The sequence below is a fragment of the Biomphalaria glabrata genome, unplaced genomic scaffold, assembly GCF_947242115.1.
Source record: "Biomphalaria glabrata unplaced genomic scaffold, xgBioGlab47.1 scaffold_20, whole genome shotgun sequence".
NCBI lineage: Eukaryota > Metazoa > Mollusca > Gastropoda > Planorbidae > Biomphalaria > Biomphalaria glabrata.
This window is the reverse complement of record NW_026602928.1, coordinates 918161-946155: the sequence shown is the minus strand read 5'-3', so window position 1 is coordinate 946155 and position 27995 is coordinate 918161. Positions and strand designations below refer to the sequence as shown.

The window sequence follows — 27995 nt, the reverse complement described above, 5'->3', positions numbered from 1 at the left end:
TAAGTGGCTTGTAATTGTTTATTAAAAGTAACCAATGGTTCCAATGTAGCTATTTGTAACTTTAAAGAGAAGCCTTTAAGAAAAATAAGAACCATACATTTTATTGACAATCTTATGTGTTGCGTGTGTCTTGGAAAATATTTTGTGTAATTGCTTTTCTTTATTATGGATGTAAAATTTAATATGATGACATCTGTTAAGCATTAATAGTTGATAGTATTCAATTAAGCTTAAAAATGTGACAATGTGAACTAATACAGTGATGGTCAATACTGTTGTTGTGTATTAAATAATAGTTTAATTGCTTTTAGTTAGTTACAATGCTATTAATATTATAAGGCATTTTTTTTTAATTTTTGTTTTTAATATTAGAGATAATGGTAGGCCTTTATTTGCTACAGTGTAGCAAATATACTGCACACTTATAGTATTCCTACTAGTAAATTATGTAATTTGTTGAATGCATTTAAGGAGCTTTCATATAAAATATGTCTTAACATAATTCTTTAGTTTTTATTTCATAATACTATTACTACTATTAATAATAACACCTTTATTATCCATGCAGAAAATGCCTTTACTTTAACTCTGTGAAAAATATTTACATGAACAATGCCATTAAAAAAAAAAACTATCTACATTGGATTTAAAAAAAAACAAATTATACTCGCTATAGCTCTAAAAATATTTTACTTAGTTTTTTTTTTACAGTGACCAATAGTTAAGACTAAAAATTAAGGTGTAAAATAATATACAATACAGTACTAAAAAAGACATTGTTATCTTGGCGTAAATAGGGCTGCTTCATTGAAGGATGTCTTTACTGCTAACTGTTGATCATTGTGCAGGCCATATGACACCCTGCTTATTAACTAAAGTGTGCTCCCAGATTCTGCAGGCTTTTCAGGACTTTGCTTATTTATCGTGCAATAGTAGATCATTAGCAGAACTAAGAACATTGATCTGGAAGCAGTCAGAAACTTGTTCTATATCAGCAGCATGTACATTCCTTTGATCTAAAAAAAAAATAATGATAAAATAATACAAATAAAAAATTATATTTTAAAATGCAAAATATAAAAAGGATAATGCAGAAGTTCAATGTAATATAAATGATGGTATCCATATCTTGAGTCCACTTCCCCATTAATGTTTAGTCAGCTACCCTTATGAAACTTTAAAAACTGCATCCTCTTTGAATGCCATCTACAAGACAAAGATGATAGTGCCTAACATTTGGTTTGGCAGTTTTTTGGATAGCAGTCAATCTTGGTACTGATGCCAAGGTGGCTGGCTGATGACATGACAACTATTAGCTGGTTCAACATTGTTTTTTTTAAATACATTGACAAAGTTTAGTTTGTCTTTCCATTTTTCTCTTTTCTAGAAGTCAGCATATTTTTATATTTCTATAAGTATGAGGGAAGAGGCTTCTGCCAATGACAGATCTTTTTGGAGGCAGCTTGCTACCCAATGCGCCAGAGGGAGAGGATCTAAGTCTAAAAGTATAGTTATTGTTTATTGAGGGTTTGTTTTGCTGCTATACTTGCAACTATGTCCCTTGTATCGGTGGGCTGAAATCAATCACAACTGAATTTAATGTCTAGCTTTGTTTTAAAAACAAATTATTTTATATAAAACTTTTGAGGAGTACACATAATGGGCCCAAGAATATTGACTGATTTGGAAGGGTGGCTAACTTGGAGCTGTCTTCATATACACAGGAGCACCTGGCTGACAGCTGGTACATTGATGATAAAATAAGTTAGTTTGGGATTATCTGCGATAGAAAGTAAATGTACATAGTTATCTTAACCTGACCCTGTTTTCTAGTTTAAATGCATAGATAATTGAACCAATTAACAGCACCTAAAATTTGTTAAAATAGTAAAAGACTGATTTATAGCCAGTAACATATTCAGTTAACATTGACTAGCAAGAGTGTCATGTGCAAAGCATAATGACCTGCCACCTTTACTTTCAACAACAAATGTCAGGTACGTATTAGGGCTCAGGGTCATTTTAGAAACTCCATCCCAATCTTCGAACCCAAGACCCTTAGATTCAGAAACCAAGCCCTTTAACAATCAGCCAACCTTTTGAGAAGAATACTGAAATTATTACGGTATAAACCTTATTCATTAAGCCAAAATATCAAACTACAGCCTATGAGAAACAAAAAAGTAAACAGATAGAACAAGAAATCAAATGATGCACATGGGGATGCATTGGGCACACAATGGGAAGAACAGCAGACAACATTGCAAGACTGGACTGGAACCCAGAGAGGAAGAGAAAGTCTAGGAGACCCATGCAAACATGGATTAAACCGGCAGACCAAGAAGGAAAGTTGGCAGGATGGAAATGGACCCAAGCAAGGGGAATAGCCCAGAACAGATTCAGAATGTGAAGCACTGATGCGGCAGCTCTATGCTCTGCTGGGAGTCAAAAAGTTTAAGTCAAGTCCTGTATCCTTAGTGATTAGAATGAAGCTGTATTCAAATGTAATCTTGGAAAACTTATTTAAAAAAAAAAAGGATAATAAAAAAAAAAAGCTAATGACAACATTTTTAATTAGCATGCTTAAATAAGTTTTTTGGTTAGGTAATTTTTATCTAATTTCTTATGTTGTCTATTTTTTGTTATTATGCATTCATTCAAAGATAGAAAGATCTATTTAAAATAGCTATACCATAATTGTAGGCCAAAGGAACAGATGAATTTATATCATCTGCCCTATGGACCACAAGGTCTAAAAGGGGAACTATATCATAATGCTTTAAAAATCTACTTGCCATGAAGAAGAATAAAAACAGGCCATCTTTGCTGCAGTTCTTTGTTTTCTATCTGTTCCTAAAATATGGTTTCATTAAACTGTGTGCAGCTCCTAATTCTTGATCACCAGGAAATACTCTGCATCATTATCTAAAAAACATTTACAATTAATGACCTAGACATAGAAGATTAGTGTAGATACTGGAACTGAAAGCTATTTTTTTATATAGTTTAATCAAATTAGCACTTGAAAAAAAGATTTAGTACAAAAAAAAATAATAATTAGAAAGTTAACTTAATTTCCTGAATTAACCTGTAAGTTTTAGCTAACCTATTATGTATTATCACATTCACCTATCCCTAAGTTGTTGGACCATTGGGGCACCACACATGATCTGTTGGCCATATTTTCCATTCCTGTCTGTAATATTATCCAAAAGAAAAAAATTTTGATGTAGACTTTAAGTTTTGCCTGTAACTCATAGGAGATTATTTCATTAGTCTATAAGCTGATCTAATTTAGAGAACTTGGTCTGCATCTTGATCAGAACAATTGTTAATGAGATAATGAAGGTATTCAGCTGACAAATAAAATATAATGTGTTTAAAGTCTTAGTGATAATGGAATCCATGCTAAACTAGTTTGGACACTACTGAATATATCTAGCTCTAGAAATCCTATAAGAAGAGAAATATACCAACTTCGAAAAGTAATTACAAAAATATGTGGACAATGTTTGACATGCCAGTTCTACAGACTAGCTGGATTTCACTAAAGCTGCACCATGTAACAATATATATAGAATCTTAAATTCTACCAAGTCTTGGTTTTACTGACAACCAGTCGACAAATGCAGTTAACAATAATTAAACCTGTAGCTTGTCTTTATTAAATTCAAAAGAGCATTTTGGCCCACTTCAAATGTCTCAGATGAGGGAACGAAACCTGAACTACTGGCCTGAATATCACAGTCCACAGCAGCCCTTTCAAAACTTAAAATAATATGGAAAGACAAAGGCTTAGCCCTCAGCACCAAAATCAGACTGATGCGCTCTCTGGTCATGGCCACATTTTTATATGCTTGTGAGTCTTGGACGTTGACTGCAAAGCTAGAGAGGAGGATCCTAGCAATGGAATTGAAATTCTACACAAGAATTCTAGGTATTACAACAGAAGAATCCTAGGTATTACATTCAGAGACCACATCACAAACCAAGAGACTAAAGACAGGGTTACTGCAGTGATTGGACCCCATGATGACCTGCTAACTATTGTAAGAAAATGCAAGCTTAAAATCTATGGCTATATTACAAGATCTTCGGGGCTCACAAAGACCTTCCTTCAGGGAACAGTACCAGGAAAAAAAAAGAAGAGGCAGACAGAGAAAGTGATGGGAGGATAACATAAAAGAATGAACAGGTCTGCCATTGAAAGAGGTTCTAACTAAGGCAAAAGACAGAGAGGAATGGAGAAAAATGGTCGACGAGTCTTGCATGGTGCCCCAACGGTCCCATAGACTAAGGGATAGGTAAAAGTAATGTAATGCATAGAACACTTTGACACATAAGAAATGTTAAGTCTAATTATAAACTATTTATGTAGTTTTGTTTACCCAGAGAGTGGTTCAAAGAAGCATCAATGTTTTGGATAACTAAAGTCTTTAATAAAAATAAACTTGCTATTGACATGGTAGTTATCAGATGTCAAAGGATTCACCTGCTGTTCAGTGCTTGTATTAATTTGATCTTCCAGAATGATTCTTTAATGACTCCTTGATTCCACCGAGGACTAGTACTGTAACTCTAGTGTTGAAAACTGTCCTCACGTGAGCTTCACTCTTTGGTTCAAACTATAACATTATAAATAAATTTACATCAGATTAGTACATTTTCCTTAAATGAACTTTTATTTATACTTATATACTACTTCTTCTTTCTAACCAGCTTTTCGCTGCTGAGCTCAGAGCTCTTTTGCAGACTGTGCCAAGGAAAAATAGTGTCTTCAGTTGTTCAGCACTGCATACAGGGTGTTGGTTATGTTGGTTTGAAATGTTAGTAGGGTCTGCCTAAGGTGGATTAGGAAGGGGCATTCAAAGAGGATGTGGTTTACAGTTTCATAAGGGTGGGTGCAGTGTCTACAAAGAGGTAGGTGAGTGGGATTTATCTTGTTAAGATGGTAATTTAACAGAGGTGTTTGTCCTGTTCTTAGTTGGAAGGTTGTAGATTGCTCTTTGCAGGGGAAGAAGTTAATATTGTCCAGTTTGTTTGGCATGGTCATTTCTTTGTACATGGCTCTGCCTGTGTTTCCTGATGCCCATTGGTAGAACCACTCCTCTTTGTGATTGTTGACTAGCATTGATCTTAGGGTGAGGTAGTTAACAGGTTGTTCCATAGTGATCCTGCCATACTTACGCTTAATGGAGTTTTATTAAAATCATTTATTGAAATATCTCTTAAATTGCACATAATAAAAAAAAGAAGCCACTTACTAGTTGTCATGTTACTGCTTAGATTAATAGTTTGAATAGAGATTGTTGGATTTTGATAAGAATTATTGTTTTAGAGATTCCTTTTATCTCCATCGCTAATCTTAACTTTGTTCTCTATTGAATCGGGAGCAAAACAAACTATGGACTCTCTTCCACTCTATTTTCTCATTTTACTGGCATCATGTCCCTGGGGAAATTTAAAAAAAAAAAATTAATTTCAGCTCAATCTCAATGATCAAGGTCAATATATGAAAAAAAATCCCCCTGGTCCTAATCCAATGATTCCCATGTTCATTTCATCAAAATCTATCAAATACTTTCAAGTCTTTGAAGTAGTAGTAAAAATTCTACTTGGTCATTGGAGATAATTACAAGATTCCCATTGTTATTTCTGTGCTGTCAGATTATTACCATTGTCAAAAGTATTCATTATATTCATCTAGATTATAATAAAATGATGACATGCAAAATGTTTTCAGAGTTGAAGATAATTACTTCCTAGTCCAAACCTCCTGCAGGAGGATGGGGAATGGGAGCGGGCAGGGTTTGAACCCAGGATCATCGATAAATCTGAATGACAGTCCAGCGTGCAAACCACACGACTAGGCAGACCATCCTGGTGTTTTAAGGTGTCATAAATAATACTGCTAGTGATAATTAGTTGCTAATACAAAATAATATTTTCCTTAGCAGCATTTTCAAAATATTCAAAAAACCTTTGGATGCTATTTGTTGATGCAATTTTGATATGTGACTCCAAAAAGCTAACCCAATCTTAAATGTATTCTTAAGTTATACTAAGTTATATGTAGAGGGCTGCCTGGTTGTGTGGTATGTGCTCTGGGCTGTCATCATGATAATTACAAGTTTGAACTCTACCCGCTGCCATCCTCCAAGTCCTGTGGGAGGTTTGGACTTGAATGTAATAATCTTCACTTCTAAAGGAACTTTCAAAACAAAACAAGGGAGTCACAAATTAATGTTAATTAATGCTAAAAAAAATGAATGAATTAAAAATAAGAAAAATAAATAAATTTTATTACAAAAATGTTTAGTCTCCCTGTAAACATATCATGGAGAATTGAGTGACAAGAATTGAATGCTAACTTTGAACACACTCCATTTGACTTTTGTTCCCCATTGAAGTCTCTGTGTGGTTTCCTCCATCCCAAAATTGTCTTCATGTAGTTCATGTCTCCTGTTGAAAAACCATTTCTTCAGTTTGTAAAATAACATATACACAATTCCTATGATTTCATCATTGTAAAACTAACCTACACTCCATAATATTATGTAATGTCTATATCTCTAGATAGGTTGGCATGTGAGTTTATGTTAGAAAGATGATCATCATGATCATGTTAGTTGGCAGTTAGGAATTGTCAGAAAACTCTTCACTTGAAAAACTAATCTCTATTAGAGGTCATAGTTCAGAGTACAAAAAGGGACAGGGCTAAGACTTTGATAATTGTCATAAGCAAACAGTTAAAGTATACTATCCACTTCAATGAGGCCATGAGATGGTTTACATTTATATTTCTGAAATTTAAAAAAATGTATGCTGTTCATGATTTTTAACATTTTTATTATAGTATAAATAAACTAAACAAAGCTTGTAAAGTGGGCTTAAACTATAAATCTAGGTAGAACCCAGGTCATTTATGTAAATTAGAAACACAGGTTGACCTTGAACTGTTCTTTAAGGTACACATGAGTTAGCTTGGTAATGATTTGGACTCATTATTATTATAGTTAATTCTACAACTATTTTCAAAATCCTGGATCCATTGGTGTAATGGACAGGTAAAGTCAATTGTTTAATTTTGTAAGCAAACTATGGTGGTGAACTTTGTCAAAATGCCTTAGAGAAGTCAAAATAAAATGATGTTTGCTCACTATTATCTAAGTCTTTGAAAAGTCATCAATTAGACCTATTAAGAGTTACACATGACCTAGATTTCCTAAAACCATGTTGTCATAGAGTAAGGACATTATGTTAATCTAAGTAATTATGATGTTCATACACATTATGTGTTCTAGTATTGTACATGTGATGCTGATGAGTGATACTGGTCTGCAGTTTATCTACTTTGCTACTCTACCCTGATAATTTGATGCCCGAAAAAGCATTTTGAACACTGGTGCTAGTTCTTTGAGTAATCTAGCTTGAATACCATCAAATCCAAGTGGTTATTTGTTAGCTAATAGTTTTGGATCACTTTTCTTGTGTGTGTGTGTGTGTATCCTACTACAATCAAAGAGAGTAAAGTAACATTTTAAGATGATTATAAAATTTCAGCCACTTCCAAATACCATTTTTCACATATATTTCATATGAAGAAGATGGTGGAGCTCTAATGCTCATCTTCTGGAATTGCTGAATGAAGAAAGACTAAAAGACTTTATTTTCAAGCCTAAATTATGACATATCAAATGATGGGAAAAAAAACAAACTAAGACATACTCAGAGACGAAAAAATATTAATTAGTTTTAGGGAAATTTTCCCTCAGGATTCATTTACTAAATAGTATAGTGATGGCTGAATGTAATAAAAAAAATATGAATAAATTTAAAATATTTTTAGAAATCTTTGTAAATTATGATCACAGTCTCGGTTGACATTGCCTGTTATATGTTCACCTCGGGTTAAGAGGGTAAAAAGACACATGAAATTCCTGATGTAGAAACAGGAAGTAAGGACTAAATTGACTTTTAGTTCAGTCAGTAGTATCTTTTGGTCCAGTCTGCACGGTAGTGACTTAGAGAGTCGAGTAGTAACTTTGAGTTAAGTAGTATCTTTGGGCAGTCGAAGCCAGTGGTCACTTGAGACAGTATATATATTTCTAGTAGATAATGTTCTGTAGTATTGAAGTATTTGCTACCCGAAGTGATGTGGACTTTACTTGTAGTCTATTCTGAAAACTTAACATGTTGAATATACATGATACTGCTGTTATGCGGATGTGATAATGTCTTGTATTGGATTATGTAACTGCCAAGGAGTGCAGTATAATTATTGTCATCAAATAAACTTTATATTTTGCCTGCCAAAGTGGATTTAAGTCAGTCTGTAATATCTATGTTTGTCATGTGTGACTCCAGGAAGCACAAACCTAGCATTCCATGACATTTGCATTAATAGTAACCAGTCTTACGTGTAATATTATAATACTACGTCAACACACACTTAATGCTGACATATGCATGGTTCTTAATTTGAAATAGATTTATGCATGAGTGCAAACTCTCAACCATAGTTAATGGCTTGTATATCATTTTTTTAAATGACTTTGCTATTTAATCCTCATTATTGTAAATTATTGCATTTAATATTCTTTTAAGTTTACTGTTTAGAGCTATCCTGATATTGTGTGAACTCATCTTTCAGGGGGCCCAGGCCTAACCCCAAGAGGTCTTTTAATATGTAAAAACACAACCCTAACACTAAGCATATCCTTGCAATGTTTGTTTAGGTCTTTATCACAACTCACCCTAGCCCTAGAGTGTTCATGGTAGTGAGATCTTCTTCTACAGAAATGGATCTTTATTGTTGTCTGACATCATAGATATTATTCCTTTATTGACTGGATGTGATGGAACAGACCCTGAGTAATACAATGAAGAATGATTAGGACTTACTTCTGGTTTCTGAACAGTGATTATCAATAAATTTTTAACACTTTCATATATTTTTTTCATTCAAGTAAGGTTAACCCAATTAAGAAAGCCTAATGAACTTTTTTTTTTTTGTAACAAAGTTCTAGAATAACTGCATAACTTCACCTCTGGCACTGCCTTAATGATTTTAACTTCTTTACAGAGAGCAACAAGGTATTTACCTTGGAGTTTTTGTCTCAGATGAAGAAACCAAAACCGGAACTACTGGCCAGAATTGCCTAGACAACAGCAGCACTTGCAAAACTCAAAACAATCTGGACAGACAAAGGCATAGCCCTTGACACTAAAATCAGACTGATGTTGTTACGGCCACATTCCTTATATGAATGCGAATATTGGATGCTGACTTCAGATCTAGAGAAAGGGATCCTAGCAATGGAGCTAAGATGCTACAGAAAGATCTTCAGTATCACCTAACTTATCTTATCTTATATGATGACCTGCTAACCACTGTCAAAAAAAAGTAAACTCAAACTCTATGGCCAGGTCTTCCAGGCCCGCTAAGACTTTCCTTCAGGAAAAAAATACCAGAAAAAGAAGAAAACGGAAGACAGAGGAAGCGATGGGAAGACATCAAAGAATGGACAGGCATGTCATGGAATGAAATTCTATCCAAAGCAAAGGACAGAGAGGAATGGAGAAAGACATTTGACAGATCTTGTTAGGTGTCCCAATGGTTGAACAGACTAAGGGGTAGGTGAAGGTGATGAAGAGAACACACAACTCAATACTTTGAGCATCAAGCCATTGATCTCTTCAAATTGTCTCAAAAATTGAAATGATGCTTTTTTGTAATATAATCACTGATTCACACACATTTACTCACATAACTAAGTAGCTTTTGTTTACCCATCTTACTATCATTATTGTTTTAAAAAGATACAAATTATTTTGTTTTCTATACATACATTCCTATTTCTTAGGCAAACTTTTGCATTTATAAAACAATTATTTTTTAGATAGACATAATAAAAGACAGACAAACATACCCATACATGTTTAGCCAGCAGAAAAACATCTTTCTCTATAATTCTAGTCTGGCTGCAAGTCATTCATACATTGAGTATAGTTGATAGATAACTTTAGTGTCTTGTAAATCTGTGCATAGCAAACAAACAAAAAATATTTGTAGAATCATAGTAGTTACACATAAACTCGATTTTTTAACTGAGTAAAGTAGGATTTAATTTGTAGAATTCAAAGTATACCATCTTGATCCTTTCTCTTTCTCCTCAAACTTCATTTTGTGTACATATCTGAGGGCATGTGATGCATGATTACCTGATTAGGGAATAAATTCAAAAGATAACATTGCAATGTCTGTGAAGATTTACCATTTCTAAATACAACAGCAAACATTCATCTTAAAAAATATTATGGTGTTAATTTCTATAAACAATATTTAGACAAAATACAAAAAATATTCAAATAAAGTTAAGTTTCTATGTAGTGAGTGGATGCTTTACCCACTAAATGTTTATTTGACATAGTCTCCATGTTCAATTAAAATTTTATTTACCAACAGTGCTATTTTAGTAACAGTAATAAACAAACTTACCAATTGATAAGAAATACATTCCTGAGACCTCGAAATAGTCTCACCACAGCTATAGGTGTTGGAATGATATCAAAAGGTATTGAGAGTGTTGTCCCTTGCTCTATGAAAGAAATCCAAAGCTTGCCTCTGGCAAACTTCCACACACAGTCTTCACTTTTCTGAAAAACGTACAACTTAGTAAATAGATGGCAACATAATGGAGAAAATGCAACAATCAATAATCTGTTTATTAACTTAAAACTTTAAAAGGGGCATCAGTATTGGAGCTGACCTGCTAACTATAGTAAAAAAACATAAGCTAAAAATCTATGGCCACCTTACAAGGTCTTAGGGGCCCGCAAAGACTATGTGGTCAAGACATTTTCAAAATAGTTATAAGGCGAAAAAAATATGAATTGATCAAAATCAATCTTAACGAGAATAAAATAGAACCACTCATTGGTCGGCATTCTATTTTTATGTCAGTGTAACTCTTATTCTTTGATAATTTTTGTTTAGATGCAAGAGCGTTCAATGACAACTTGAATTATAGACCTGAATGGGTTCCACTTTAGATTTTTCAGAATGTGGTGACTGATAGTGACATGCAGATGGTGGTGACTGATAGTACCATTAATGCAGATGGTGGTGACTGACAACTCCATTCAAACAGATGGTGGTGACTTATAGCACCATTCATGCATATGGTGGTGACTGATAGTACCATTCATATAGATGGTGGTGACTGATAGTACCATTCAAACAGATGGTGGTGACTGATAGTATCATTCATACATATAGTGGTGACTGATATTACCATTCATTCAAATGGTGGTGACTGATAGTACCATTCATTCAGAATGTGGTGACTGATAGTGACATCCAGATGGTGGTGACTGATAGTACCATTCATTCAGAATGTGGTGACTGATAGTGACATGCAGATGGTGGTGACTGATAGTACCATTAATGCAGATGGTGGTGACTGACAATTCCATTCAAACAGATGGTGGTGACTTATAGCACCATTCATGCATATGGTGGTGACTGATAGTACCATTCATATAGTATTATTCATGGACATGGTGGTGACTGATATTACCATTCATTCAAATGGTGGTGACTGATAGTACCATTAATGCAGATGGTGGTGACTGACAACTCCCTTCAAACAGATGGTGGTGACCTATAGCACCATTCATGCATATGGTGGTGACTGATAGTACCATTAATGCAGATGGTGGTGACTGACAACTCCATTCAAACAGATGGTGGTGACTTATAGCACCATTCATGCATATGGTGGTGACTGATAGTACCATTCATTGACAATGTGGTGACTGATAGTGACATGCAGATGGTGGTGACTAATAGTATCATAATGCAAATGGCGGTGACTGACAACTCCATTCAAACAGATGGTGGTGACTTATAGCACCAATCATGCATATGGTGGTGACTGACAGTACCATTCTTAGCAATTATACATTAAACACTGAACCACACAGATGGTGGTGACTGATAGTACCATTCATACAGATGTTGTTGACTGATAGTATCATTCATACAGATGGTGGTGACTTAAATCACCATTCATATAGATGGTGGTGACTAATAGTACCATTCACACAGATGGTGGTGACTGACAGTACCATTAATGCAGATGGTGGTGACTGACAACTCCATTCAAACAGATGGTGGTGACCTATAGCACCATTCATGCATATGGTGGTGACTGATAGTACCATTCATATAGATGGTGGTGACTGATAGTACCATTAATGCAGATGGTGGTGACTGACAACTCCATTCAAACAGATGGTGGTGACTGATAGTACCATTCATATAGATGGTGGTGACTGATAGTACCATTCATATAGATGGTGGTGACTGATAGTACCATTCAAACAGATGGTGGTGACTGATAGTACCATTCAAACAGATGGTGGTGACTGATAGTATCATTCATACAGATGGTGGTGACTGATATTACCATTCATTCAAATGGTGGTGACTGATAGTACCATTCATTCAGAATGTGGTGACTGATAGTGACATGCAGATGGTGGTGACTGATAGTACCATTAATGCAGATGGTGGTGACTGACAACTCCATTCAAACAGATGGTGGTGACTTATAGCACCATTCATGCATATGGTGGTGACTGATAGTACCATTCATATAGCATTATTCATGCAGATGGTGGTGACTGATATTAACATTCATTCAAATGGTGGTGACTGATAGTACCATTAATGCAGATGGTGGTGACTGACAACTCCATTCAAACAGATGGTGGTGACCTATAGCACCATTCATGCATATGGTGGTGACTGATAGTACCATTCATATAGATGGTGGTGACTGATAGTACCATTCAAACAGATGGTGGTGACTGATAGTATCATTCATACAGATGGTGGTGACTGATATTACCATTTATTCAAATGGTGGTGACTGATAGTACCAATCATTCAGAATGTGGTGACTGATAGTGACATGCAGATGGTGGTGACTGATAGTACCATTAATGCAGATGGTGGTGACTGACAACTCCATTCAAACAGATGGTGGTGACTTATAGCACCATTCATGCATATGGTGGTGACTGATAGTACCATTCATATAGTATTATTCATGGACATGGTGGTGACTGATATTACCATTCATTCAAATGGTGGTGACTGATAGTACCATTAATGCAGATGGTGGTGACTGACAACTCCATTCAAACAGATGGTGGTGACTTATAGCACCATTCATGCATATGGTGGTGACTGACAGTACCATTCTTAGCAATTATACATTAAACACTGAACCACACAGATGGTGGTGACTGATAGTACCATTCATACAGATGTTGTTGACTGATAGTATCATTCATACAGATGGTGGTGACTTAAATCACCATTCATATAGATGGTGGTGACTAATAGTACCATTCACACAGATGGTGGTGACTGATAGTACCATTAATGCAGATGGTGGTGACTGACAACTCCATTCAAACAGATGGTGGTGACTTATAGCACCATTCATGCATATGGTGGTGACTGATAGTACCATTCATATAGTATTATTCATGCACATGGTGGTGACTGATATTACCATTCATTCAAATGGTGGTGACTGATAGTACCATTAATGCAGATGGTGGTGACTGACAACTCCATTCAAACAGATGGTGGTGACTTATAGCACCATTCAAACAGATGGTGGTGACTTATAGCACCATTCATGCATATGGTGGTGACTGATAGTACCATTCATATAGTATTATTCATGCAGATGGTGGTGACTGATATTAACATTCATTCAAATGGTGGTGACTGATAGTACCATTAATGCAGATGGTGGTGACTGACAACTCCATTCAAACAGATGGTGGTGACCTATAGCACCATTCATGCATATGGTGGTGACTGATAGTACCATTCATATAGATGGTGGTGACTGATAGTACCATTCAAACAGATGGTGGTGACTGATAGTATCATTCATACAGATGGTGGTGACTGATATTACCATTTATTCAAATGGTGGTGACTGATAGTACCAATCATTCAGAATGTGGTGACTGATAGTGACATGCAGATGGTGGTGACTGATAGTACCATTAATGCAGATGGTGGTGACTGACAACTCCATTCAAACAGATGGTGGTGACTTATAGCACCATTCATGCATATGGTGGTGACTGATAGTACCATTCATATAGTATTATTCATGGACATGGTGGTGACTGATATTACCATTCATTCAAATGGTAATGACTGATAGTACCATTAATGCAGATGGTGGTGACTGACAACTCCATTCAAACAGATGGTGGTGACCTATAGCACCATTCATGCATATGGTGGTGACTGATAGTACCATTCATGCATATGGTGGTGACTGATAGTACCATTCATATAGATGGTGGTGACTGATAGTACCATTAATGCAGATGGTGGTGACTGACAACTCCATTCAAACAGATGGTGGTGACTTATAGTACCATTCATGCATATGGTGGTGACTGATAGTACCATTCATATAGTATTATTCATGGACATGGTGGTGACTGATATTACCATTCATTCAAATGGTGGTGACTGATAGTACCATAAATGCAGATGGTGGTGACTGACAACTCCATTCAAACAGATGGTGGTGACCTATAGCACCATTCATGCATATGGTGGTGACTGATAGTACCATTCATATAGATGGTGGTGACTGATAGTACCATTCAAACAGATGGTGGTGACTGATAGTATCATTCATACAGATGGTGGTGACTGATATTACCATTCATTCAAATGGTGGTGACTGATAGTACCATTCATTCAGAATGTGGTGACTGATAGTGACATGCAGATGGTGGTGACTGATAGTACCATTAATGCAGATGGTGGTGACTGACAACTCCATTCAAACAGATGGTGGTGACTTATAGCACCATTCATGCATATGGTGGTGACTGATAGTACCATTCATATAGTTCTATTCATGGACATGGTGGTGACTGATATTACCATTCATTCAAATGGTGGTGACTGATAGTACCATTAATGCAGATGGTGGTGACTGACAACTCCATTCAAACAGATGGTGGTGACCTATAGCACCATTCATGCATATGGTGGTGACTGATAGTACCATTCATATAGATGGTGGTGACTGATAGTACCATTAATGCAGATGGTGGTGACTGACAACTCCATTCAAACAGATGGTGGTGACTTATAGCACCATTCATGCATATGGTGGTGACTGATAGTACCATTCATTGACAATGTGGTGACTGATAGTGACATGCAGATGGTGGTGACTAATAGTATCATAATGCAAATGGCGGTGACTGACAACTCCATTCAAACAGATGGTGGTGACTTATAGCACCAATCATGCATATGGTGGTGACTGACAGTACCATTCTTAGCAATTATACATTAAACACTGAACCACACAGATGGTGGTGACTGATAGTACCATTCATACAGATGTTGTTGACTGATAGTATCATTCATACAGATGGTGGTGACTTAAATCACCATTCATATAGATGGTGGTGACTAATAGTACCATTCACACAGATGGTGGTGACTGATAGTACCATTAATGCAGATGGTGGTGACTGACAACTCCATTCAAACAGATGGTGGTGACTTATAGCACCATTCATGCATATGGTAGTGACTGATAGTACCATTCATATAGATGGTGGTGACTGATAGTACCATTAATGCAGATGGTGGTGACTGACAACTCCATTCAAACAGATGGTGGTGACTTATAGCACCATTCATGCATATGGTGGTGACTGATAGTACCATTCATTGACAATGTGGTGACTGATAGTGACATGCAGATGGTGGTGACTAATAGTATCATAATGCAGATGGCGGTGACTGACAACTCCATTCAAACAGATGGTGGTGACTTATAGCACCATTCATGCATATGGTGGTGACTGACAGTACCATTCTTAGCAATTATACATTAAACACTGAACCACACAGATGGTGGTGACTGATAGTACCATTCATACAGATGTTGTTGACTGATAGTATCATTCATACAGATGGTGGTGACTTAAATCACCATTCATATAGATGGTGGTGACTAATAGTACCATTCACACAGATGGTGGTGACTAATAGTACCATTCACACAGATGGTGGTGACTTAAATCACCATTTATATAGATGGTGGTGACTAATAGTACCATTCACAAAGATGGTGGTGACTGAGCATGGAATGGGTTGCCTGAGCCAACCAAGAAAACCAATGACTTGTCAGAATTTAAGTCATTGGTTAACATGCATGACTAGATGCATGATGCATAGGATGTAATCATCATTTCTATATTTTATATTTGGATTCATTAATTCATGTATTGTCATTGACAAGGAATATATGTTTAAAATTTCAACTTGATCCGTGAAAAGGAAATGGGAGACAGACACAGACCAAGTGAGCTAAGCTTTTAAAAAAGTCCTAAATTCTGTTAAAAGAATCCAAAGAAGCTAACAAATGAACTGTCTTTATTTCATGTCTAACTCTAGTCTTTGTTTTTATGATGATGTTATTGTCACTATAAAAAACCTAATACGCAAAACAAAATGAATCTTAACATTTTTTTTACAGGCCTAATTCCATATTGTAAAGTAGCAAATCCTAATAATGTTAATAATGTATAGCCTAAAAGTACTTAGAGTTGTTCTAGTGTGCACACACGTTTTAATAATTGTAATTTTTTAGTTAATTTAATGATATATTTATTCTAATTGTTCATCTTTCCTTTCAACTAACAAAGGAATTCCTAAAACACAAAGTTGTAAGATCTCATGTAGCATAAATTTCTTAAGATGAAATCAAAGTTTCAAGCCATAAGTTTTCTATAATGTTTATGGGCTAGCTGATCAAACCATTACAGGCTAGAAATATAGAATAGAAAATAGAAATATTTGCCAATGCTTTGCAACCACAGGAAAAAAAAATTATACAAGTTGAGGACAATAAATATTTTTTGACCTAAAGTTAGCTTTCTTGGGCTATTTTAAAAACTAATTTGAAGTATACAATTAAAAAATTACTTAATGTTTACTTCCTTTTTAGAGCTCTATGTCAAGCAAGCAACTTACAATTACTGGTTAATTGAAAACTTATGAATGGGTTAATTAGAACTAGCTGCAGTGTGTTAAGGTGCTTAGTTCTATTAACTTCTTAACGGTGAAGATCACACTTGATAAAGCAATTCCAGTATTATATTAATGATAGATTGTAGAATATTAACATTCTGAAATGAAGCTTCCCAATCAAACTGTATAAAGGCAGATTAAATAAATACAATCTATATCTAGTCATACACAAAATACATTGAAGTGACAGTAATAAAGTCTAAACTATACAAAAGATTAGATACAGAAAACAGCAAGGCTCTTAAAAATGGTACCTCAATTCCTGTATAATAGAACACAGTAAACCAAGTGTCCCTCTTATTTAATTATATAGGTTACATACGTTTATTCAAAAAATAGATAATTATGTCTTTCTAATTATGAATTTCATGTGTCAGTCTAGTCATGCATGTTAATCAGTGACTTAAACTCTGCTAAGTAATTGTTTTTCCCAGCTGATTCATGAAACGAACTACACGCTCATTTAAACTATACTATTCTTAACAATACTCTTCATATAGCTATTTCTACAAGAGAGGTCATTAGTACTATCAAAGCAAAGATGGACTGGCTTAATGGGCATTCTGGCAAATGTTCAAATGCCTGATGGGTAGACACTACAACTGGACCAGTGGACCACTGAATAGGCCCTTTGAATGATATTAAGGCCTGTTTAAGTTTTTAATATTTTTTGTAAAAGGTGTCCTTTTACCTTTTTAAAGATCTTTTTATAAAATGTACAGTGTATACTAGCCTTATACACATTTTTGATAATGATAGAATGGATTATATGATATAATATGTGGCCTAAATTCAAAATATTAGGTGCATATAAGGACTGTAGTGCATCTTACGGCAAGGTGCAGGGCATAGTAGGCCTATTATTTTCGGTATTGTACTGTACTACAGTTCAGTGACTGTACTGTTAATAAAGTACAATACATTTTAATCAAACATTTAGAAAAAAATCTAGTCTTGATAAAAAAAAAAAGCAATTACTTTTGTGATTTAATAACTCATATCTTCGGTCTACGTCTACGTTATTATTTAAATTTAGACTATTTATTATACTAGATCTAGACAATCTTACTCAATCTAGTAACTAGTCTAGATCTAGATCTAATTCTAATCAAGTCTAATGTTTTGTTATTTCAATGAAATCAATGCAATGATGTAAAATCATAAAGAATCTACACACAAAAAGTACAATAATCAAGTTATATTTAATACTGGTACTTTTCATTTGTTGAACAAAAGAACGTCATTTAACCTCGTTCTTCTTTTGACACAGATTCTATCTAAAAAAGGAAAGAAAATACAATCATAACAATGTGAGCCACCATAGTCCATATTGATGCTTTTACCGTTGTCAACAATAATATTATGGTGTATAAGCAAAAAGTCCCCTGAGAAATGTTGAGAATGCTGTACAACTATAAACTTAGATCTAGAACAGGGGTTCTTAACCTGTGGTCGCGACCCTTTTGGACGTCAAATGACCATTTCACAGGGTTGCCTAAGACCATCAGAAAATTGGATTGGGGGGGGGGGGGGATTTATAATTTTTATCGCTAGTTTTTTTTGTTCTTATGTGTTGTAACATTTTTGTACCACAGTGGATATAGATTTATATTGCAAATTATAGAGATGGGACATTACTCAAATAGCATTATTACCAAATAAATTTAGAAACGATCGTCAAGTTTCAATTTTAAAAAAAAGTGGCGGTGACAAATATAATAATAAGGCTAGTCTTCGAGTCTGAATTTTAAGATTAGTGAGGAATGCAGTATTTTCCATGGCTGCGCAGTCCCAGCTGTGACCTACATATAACAAAGACATACCCTATATATTGCAAGACGATACAGAGGGTACTTTTAGTGAATGTAACATCCTTGTTTGATAGTAGTTTGTTATTTTTATTTGTTCTTCTTTGTGTTTCTTTTTTTTTATAATTGTCATTCAAAAATCGATGTTACAGACCACATCTTTGTTGTTGCAAAATATATTTTTCAAGAAATAAATTTACTGTCTATCAATGCATCGAAACACCATTGTGGGATCAAACATTTCTTTGGTGAAGATATAATCACGTAGTGAAGAAAATTCAATTAATAAATACGCCATCGTATTATAGTCAATGGAAAAAAGTTCATTATGTAACAACTCATGAACACGGACTTGTAACAAAAGAAGGTTAATAAAATAAAAGAGAATGACGATTTTTTAATATTTTTTTTTTGCGGTATAGTTTTAGCAGAAACCCGATGCAACATTTGTAATGAAGTTCTCTCTGCTATATGTATTGAGGTCGAACAAACATCCGAACTTTGCCGATTATGACATACAGTGGTTTAGTTTAGATGGTTTAGACTCATATGGCAAGTACCATAATTGAAACATATCAGCCTATGAATCTTCTTGTTTGGTAGCTGTCAGAATCGCCAGAGTTCTGAAACCTCACACCACTACCAAGCAGTTATTGTCAGTGGCTAAAGATATGATTGGAGCCAAATTTATTAATAAATTTAGTGTAATTTGCATAAATAATGACACTATTTACAGGAGATTAGTTGACATGTCTTCTGATATTAAGGAAATGATATCTGCTTCTTTTACAATATTTAGCATCCAGCTTGATGAATCCACAGGCGTTGTAAATTGTTCACAATTACTAGTTCCGGTAAGATATACCAGTATACACAAAGGAGATTTTCAAAGATTAGTTTCAATGCAAAACTCTATAAACGACCTCTACAGCACCTGATGTAATTGACAAAGTTGGTTAAATTTGAAAAAGCAAAAGACTTCTTGGAAAAATAATTGTGGCATCTGAACAGATGGTGCTCTAAGTATGCTTGGATGTCGGTCTAGAGGTTCTATCTTTGGTATAGAATGAGTCCTCATAAGAATTCATCCTAATTCACTGTATGATTTATCGACATATATTAGCAACGTCAATAGCAATGCATCTAGCAATGCATCTAAATATTTCTCTTCAATGTCAATTACAAAATTCTGGATCAACTGTTTGCAGTCATATCTTCACAACATAAATAACATATATACACACACACATATATATATATCTTTAAATACAAACTATAAATTCTAAGCTTTTACTTTAATTACTATAATCTACATGTATGTTTGAACATTTCATTTTTTTATATATAATATTCACATAGATAGGCCTACCTACTACTACTATAGTCTATATTACTATATTAGTATAAATCAAACTTTGTAGCACCTATGTTAAAAGTTAACTCTATTTTAAATAAAAGATCTAATAGATCTATAAATATTTATTGGCTGACAGAGTAGTCAGTAGATCTTATCAAATATAGAGCTAATTAACTGGATCTTCTAACTCTTTGAGTACTTAGACTGATTTTTATACTAGAACTAGATAATCAAGAATGTCTAGTCTAGATCTAATCAAGATGTCATTTTAATTCTATAATAGTAAAAGAGTAGATCCTTCAATTTACACCTATCTATATCTAGGTCTAATAAACAAACTAGATCTAGAATCTAGTAAGTATTAAGTATTAGAGATCTAGACATACTCACAATAGTCTCTGAGTCTAAGTCTAGACTTTAACTTGTCTAGGAATAGAGTGCCACTAGAGTACTGCTAGAGCTACTAGTTAACTAGATATTATATTTTCTCTAGATTTAGTTAGGTCTAGCGGCAGTCTAGCCTAAACCTAAATCCAAATTACTTTAGATTTAGTTCTAGATCTAGATCTTGAAATTTGATCTAGGTCTAGACACTAATTTAGTAATGATAGAAGACTAGCCCTAGCTAGAATCATCTACTTGATCTAGAGTCTTGCATTTTTAAAATACGTTTTTTATAATTAGTCTAGATCTAAAATCTAGATTTAATTAGAGCTAGTCTAGACTTTAAAAGTAGAATATTGAATATTATTTATTTTTTTTAGATCTATATCTGATAATAGATTATAATAATATTTATCATTATAATAGATAATCTACTTTTGATCTACGCTGTAGAAATAGATCTAGAATCTAGATCTCTAGACTTGATTTAGCCTCTAGGTTTGGTTTCCTGGTTTCAATTTTTATGCCGGCAGATCAAACTTATTATAATTAGATCTTACTAAATTAGGCGTCTCAGGCCGGGGCCTTACTGATTTGTTTCTAAATTTTGTTTACGTTTTTGATAAAAAGCGAAAAATCGGAAAAAAGCGCATGCGCCGTAACTTAAGAATTGTAACTTCCTGTCTTTCTTTGAATTCGACTTATTAAGTTTTAGTTTGAAAGATCAAAACGTGAATGTGAAAAAAAAAAAAAAAAGTCCTATACCGAGCCGGCAATCAGTCGTACTGGCATTTGCCGGCAAGTTGTTTTTTTTTACTTCGATTTTGCCGGCATGCCGGATAGCTGGCGATCTTGCATCCATGACAATTTTTTTTGTTATGGTTGGGGGTCGCCTCCTAGTGAAAAGTTGTGTTAGGGGGTCGCGGAGCTAAAGAGGTTAAGAACCGCTGATCTAGAGTGAGAATATAGACTATATCTACTTCTGATAACTTAAACTCACTAAACCTGTAGCATAAAAATAAATGACAAACCTAGATCTAGTCAATTAATTGTTTCTTCTACAATAATAAGGCTTCTCTTCGAGTCCGAAGATTAACGAGGAATTCATATTTCCCGTGGCTATAATACGCATTTATTGTCAGCATAATCTAGACTACTATCTGACCTAGATCAATATAAAGAATGACGAGCGCTATAAAACAAGTAGATCTAGATTTCCAAGGGTACGCTATTCTGCCTCAAAGTGGCACACTGGGTGGAAACGATTACTTAAGGAAGTAATTAGGCTAAATGAATAGCAAAACAAAACTGTGGGAGTGTACAAGGGAATGCGAGAGCTTTCCCATTGCACGGTGCGGAGTTTAAAGTTTCCACGTCCCTGTCGATAATCCATGTGCCGTTCCTCAAGGGACCGTTACAATAATGGCGAGTCCTGCACGGTTAGCTTGGTAAAACATAGGGAAATGGCGGGGTGTTCCCGGTTTGCTCGGCCTTCGGCCATGTATTCTAGTCCATGCGATCGGAAACAGCAATGTCTTACATAGGCATTGACTTGGACCTCTTTCAGACAGAACGGTTTGTTCAAGCAGGCTTCGGCTCAACTCTTTTGACAATCACAAGGATCTAGATTTCATTTTCTATACCCACACCATTCGGACACGCAAGTCAAATTGAATAAAGTTTTCGCCGCTCTTTGTAGATCTATCAAGATCTGTCAATGATGTCACAATTAAAATTCTACATTGTAAAATCATAGATTGTTTCTTGATTAAATTTGAATTAAGCTATAGGCCTAAAAAAAACTCGTCTTTTTATATTTTTTATCAATTTATCATGTTCCGTCAAAATAATATTATGAAAGAAATTTTGAGAAATATTGAAATGAGCAGAGTAGTTAAGTAATCCTATCAGACCTTGTGGTCTATTTTGGGCTAATGTTGAAAAGGTTATATGTTTCTATGGCCGACGATTAACTAGCATGTCATGTGGCCAGCACAACGATCAAGTTCTGCCATGTTACACGTTACATGTAATGCCCTCGAGGGGACAACTCTAGAATAGTTCTGCAATGTTACACGCTACATGTAATGCCCTCGAGGGGACAACTCTAGAATTTTCTGCCATGTTACACGCTCCATGTAATGCCCTCGAGGGGACACCTCTAGAATAGTTCTGCCATGTTACACGCTTCATGTAATGCACTCGAGGGGACAACTCTAGAATGTTCTGCCATGTTACACGCTTCATGTAATGCACTCGAGGAGACAACTCTATAATAGTTCTGCCATGTTACACGCTACATGTAATGCCCTCGAGGTGACAACTCTAGAATAGTTCTGCCATGTTACACGCTACATGTAATGCCCTCGAGGGGACACCTCCAGAATAGTTCTGCCATGTTACACGCTACATGTAATGCCCTAGAGGGGACAACTCTAGAATGTTCTGCCATGTTACACGCTTCATGTAATGCCCTCGAGGGGACACCTCCAGAATAGTTCTGCCATGTTACACGCTACATGTAATGCCCTAGAGGGGACAACTCTAGAATGTTCTGCCATGTTACACGCTTCATGTAATGCACTCGAGGGGACAACTCTAGAATGTTCTGCCATGTTACACGCTTCATGTAATGCCCTCGAGGGGACAACTTTAGAATAGTTCTGCCATGTTACACGCTACATGTAATGCCATCGAGGGGACACCTCTAGAATAGTTCTGCCATGTTACACGCTACATGTAATGCCCTCGAGGGGACAACTCTAGAATAGTTCTGCAATGTTACACGCTACATGTAATGCCCTCGAGGGGACAACTCTAGAATAGTTCTGCCATGTTACACGCTACATGTAATGCCCTCGAGGTGACACCTCTAGAATAGTTCTGCCATGTTACACGCTACATGTAATGTCCTCGAGGGGACACCTCTAGAATAGTTCTGCCATGTTACACGCTTCATGTAATGCACTCGAGGGGACAACTCTAGAATGTTCTGCCATGTTACACGGTTCATGTAATGCACTCGAGGGGACAACTCTATAATAGTTCTGCCATGTTACACGCTTCATGTAATGCACTCGAGGGGACAACTCTAGAATAGTTCTGCCATGTTACACGCTACATGTAATGCCCTCGAGGGGACACCTCCAGAATAGTTCTGCCATGTTACATGCTACATGTAATGCCCTAGAGGGGACAACTCTAGAATGTTCTGCCATGTTACACGCTTCATGTAATGCCCTCGAGGGGACACCTCCAGAATAGTTCTGCCATGTTACACGCTACATGTAATGCCCTAGAGGGGAGAACTCTAGAATGTTCTGCCATGTTACACGCTTCATGTAATGCACTCGAGGGGACAACTCTAGAATGTTCTGCCATGTTACACGCTTCATGTAATTCCCTCGAGGGGACAATTCTAGAATTTTCTGCCATGTTACACGCTCCATGTAATGCCCTCGAGGGGACACCTCTAGAATAGTTCTGCCATGTTACACGCTACATGTAATGCCCTCGAGGGGACACCTCTAGAATAGTTCTGCCATGTTACACGCTACATGTAATGCCCTCGAGGGGACACCTCTAGAATAGTTCTGCCATGTTACACGCTACATGTAATGCCCTCGAGGGGACAACTGTAGAATGTTCTGCCATGTTACACGCTAAAAACGGTTCGAGATGTGTAAAGAGAAGACAAATCCGTAACAGTGCAAGTTATATTTCACAACGAGGATGTCTACATACATACATAGCTATTGCAGGTGAACAAAATCAATGGGCAAACTGCCTTTACGTTTTCCTACTTAAGTCAGGTACCCATTTTGAGATTCCAAAGAGCAGAGTAATATGTTTCAAGAGTTGATATTTCGCTTTCAAAACTTAATATAATTAAAAGAGGCCAATACGAGATGCGCATGTTACATTTTAGCAGGTCTATATTCTATTTCTTGGTCTACAATTCTAGAATAATTAGAAATCTACTTGATTAGTAGTAGGTGGGACTTAACTATTGTAGCCTAATATGGTGGTCTAAAGTAAAAAAAATAAAAATAAAGTTCCCTTTTAGATCTTGCAATCTATTGAGCAGATGATGTAAAGGTAATCTGTTTCTCTGGCCCATGGTTAACAATAAGGGTGTCATGTGGGCAGCACAACAACCAACTGAAATGACTTTTCCCCAACTATTGTCAGGTACTTCTATAAGAGTTGGGCGGAATCAGGCTAAATAGTAGTAAAGCATTCAAACTTTATTATAGCGGTAAAATATTTCCACTTTATAATAGCAAATGCTTGAATACTTTATATTATGTCTTTGGCAGCATACACATAGCTTCAGAAAGAATGGTCAATTTCAATTGGAGAAACAGAGGAGTGATTTTTAATTCAATATTTATAGTCAATATTTTATAACTATTTAATCTACTGTGCACCTTTTATATTAGTAGAATATGTAACTAATCATGAACAGAATTAACTACAACATTAAATTGTCTGCTTGTATGTTTATATATTCAAAAATAGCTGTAAATAGAAAATTGTTAAGTATTTAAAGACCAGTAGTTCTTCAGTTACAAAAAATATTCCTTACATATTTAGTTTAAAATTTGTGCTCTGTGTATTATTGCTTCTTAAGTTTTTACCATTTACCTGCACCTGTACCAACTGTATTTGGTTATACTATTATTTATATGAATGTAGAATGACTTATTTAAAGAATCACGACACATAACCTATGATAAAAGCAGCACTAAGCTACCAAGGTTATTGAGAGAAGAGTAAAAAAGTAAAGTTCTCCTTTCAGACCTTGCAATCTATAGGACAGATGACCTTTATATCATATATGTGGCCTATATATGTGGCCCACGGTTAACAAGGGTGTCATGTGGCCAGCACTATGACTAATCTCCTTTACTTTCACCAACTAATGTCAGGTACCCATTAGAGTTGGGTGGACTCAAGAGGTGCCCAAAGATACTGAAATAAAAAATCACAGAGAAGAAAATATGAAGAAATATAGACATGTCCCTTGTAGAAGTCAAACCACTAAACTGACACGGCACCATTGTCTCGCCGTGACCAGGTATCATTCTAACACTCTCTGTCCCGCACTCCAAAAAAAAAACAAACATTTTTGAAGTGCTAGTAATTAGATTAATGACACAAATGAGCTACCTTAGTGCTGCTATCATTATATGTAACAGTGTTACAGGTTATGTTAATTTATAATTTGTTTTAGCACTCAAAGCTTCAATGTTCATTAATGTTTTGCGAGAACCGTGATCACATTTAGACGACCACAGTAGATGTTGAGATGAGATCTGTATACTACTAAATTGTTCGTCCAGTTTTGTTGTTAATCATTTTTACTAAGTCTACACTAGAAACTCTCTAGACTTAAAGACACATAGTGCAAGGAAATGGAACACAAAATGCATGCACACAGTTAAAATAACAACATAAACAGAAGAAGACATAAACCAGACTTGTCGATTTTTTTTATTTTAAAACTCAAAGTAAAAATAAAAGACTTAAGTATATAGGTAAGTGTTACTGAACTGTTCTAGGACTAAATATTAACCCATTTATGCCAAAGGTTGCAATGTGTTGAGTATTTTTCTGCATGAAATTCACATATGTTTTGTAGAAAAAATTTAAGAAACATGAATTGGAAGAGAACAAAAAAGCTGTATCCTCTTCCATTTTTGAGTTATGAGTTGCTCCAAAATTAGAACTCTAAGCAATCCACTACAACAATAAATAAAAGTATTACCTGCTGCTGAGTGTGATTTCACAAATAAGGTACAACATATTATTCATAACAAAATGTTTTGTTTTTATAACATTGCGCACACTGTGCTTTTCCTGTTTGACATTCAGGTTATCATAACATGATTCATTGTTGTGCTGTTCAGAATGTCTTTCTTTTCCGCCTAGGTCAGAAGGCTGGCCATGGTTCTTTAAACAATAACATGCAATAAGTCACCAACTCCAGAAGATCCACAAGCTTCTTATAATGTGTTTTATGTAAATGCCATTTATTTTGAGAAACAAGTTCAAAACATAACAATGAAGAACTTGATTATCATTTCCAAGGAATGATGCCTAATATTTTCATCAATGTTTTTATCAGCTAAGGACGCTAACATAGTAATGGCGACCTCGCCCGCCAAATGGTATATTACCGATCTAGTGACAATCTAGTGATTCTAGTCTATTTATTATTAACACTTTCACCACTAAACAGTTGTCAGAAACTATCTATCCCTAAGACAGGCTAAGTCGTACGAGAAGGGATATAGAATTATAGTATAGATCTATAACTTATAACTTTGAACGTCTTTGTATCAGTTATTTTAAAAAATCAATTTTATGACTAAATTCACAGGAAAAAACTAATTAGTTAAATTAGATCTAAATCTAATATTAATTATTTCGATAAACTGACCTAGATACAGTGTGAGTGATACATTACGTCATTACACTCATTACAGTATTTACAGTTACTAGATCTAGTAGATCTAGATCTAGCTAGAATTCTAGTAGAATCTAGAGTCTAGTTGTGTCTAGATCTATATAATATAGATCTAGTAAGTAATGGGCAAAAAAAATGGATCAGAATGATGAATCTAGATCTAGATCTAGAGTATTTTTCTAGAGTCATTACTTGCCTCAATCATTATTTATATCCATATTCTACAGCTGAAACATTAATATTCCCATTAGAATCTTATTCTATTAAAGCCTACACATGTTCCATTTTGAAAAAACACGTAATTTTCTAAAAATCTTAAAAATCTATTCCAACATGCTGCAGACACCTAAAAATAACTTCACTATCGCTCTTCTAGGTCAGAGTTAGTAAAGGTATAAATAGATATTTAAAACTAGCAGTGCGTTCGTAAACGAAACAACCCAAAATCGGCGCCTCTAGTCGGCGCCTTCGACATAGAGGTCACGCTCTAGTTGTCTACCCTCAGTGAAGTCCAGAAGGGCGTCGGCGCCCTAGGCGCCATTATCCCATTGGTGGTTAGAAAGGCTTTTATCTAACTACGTGGGCCTCCTCACCCCTGTCCTGTCTGAGGGCTCCCAACGGTAGACGGCCATATCGATTGACTGGGCCAGACCGGACCGTGACGTGTACACAGCGCACCTGGGCCCCACTCGCTACAAGTGGCCGAGAACAGTGCAAACTGATGGGAGCTTGTCTCATATTCCTACACTGTAACCGCCACTGTTCCATGCAAGGACCGCCACTCCAGCTAACGGGACACTGATG

At 35.5% G+C, this 27995-nt stretch overlaps 1 long non-coding RNA gene across 17 annotated transcripts; it reads right to left on the bottom strand.

The window, feature by feature from the left end:
• Nucleotides 1-671: 671 nt before the first annotated feature.
• On the bottom strand, nucleotides 672-27286 carry LOC129924137 (uncharacterized). Of its 17 annotated transcripts, none has more exons than XR_008776088.1 (11): nucleotides 21280-21452; nucleotides 10502-10659; nucleotides 10152-10224; nucleotides 9933-10041; nucleotides 9105-9197; nucleotides 8757-8870; nucleotides 6308-6462; nucleotides 5265-5451; nucleotides 4389-4625; nucleotides 3107-3196; nucleotides 2796-2925 (listed from the first exon to the last, which is right to left on the bottom strand). It is a non-coding gene; the product is annotated as an uncharacterized LOC129924137 (long non-coding RNA). The 17 variants fall into 17 exon arrangements; XR_008776092.1 differs by having other exon boundaries at nucleotides 3130-3196; XR_008776084.1 differs by having other exon boundaries at nucleotides 4493-4625; nucleotides 21280-21372.
• Between the last annotated feature and the right edge of the window lie 709 nt (nucleotides 27287-27995).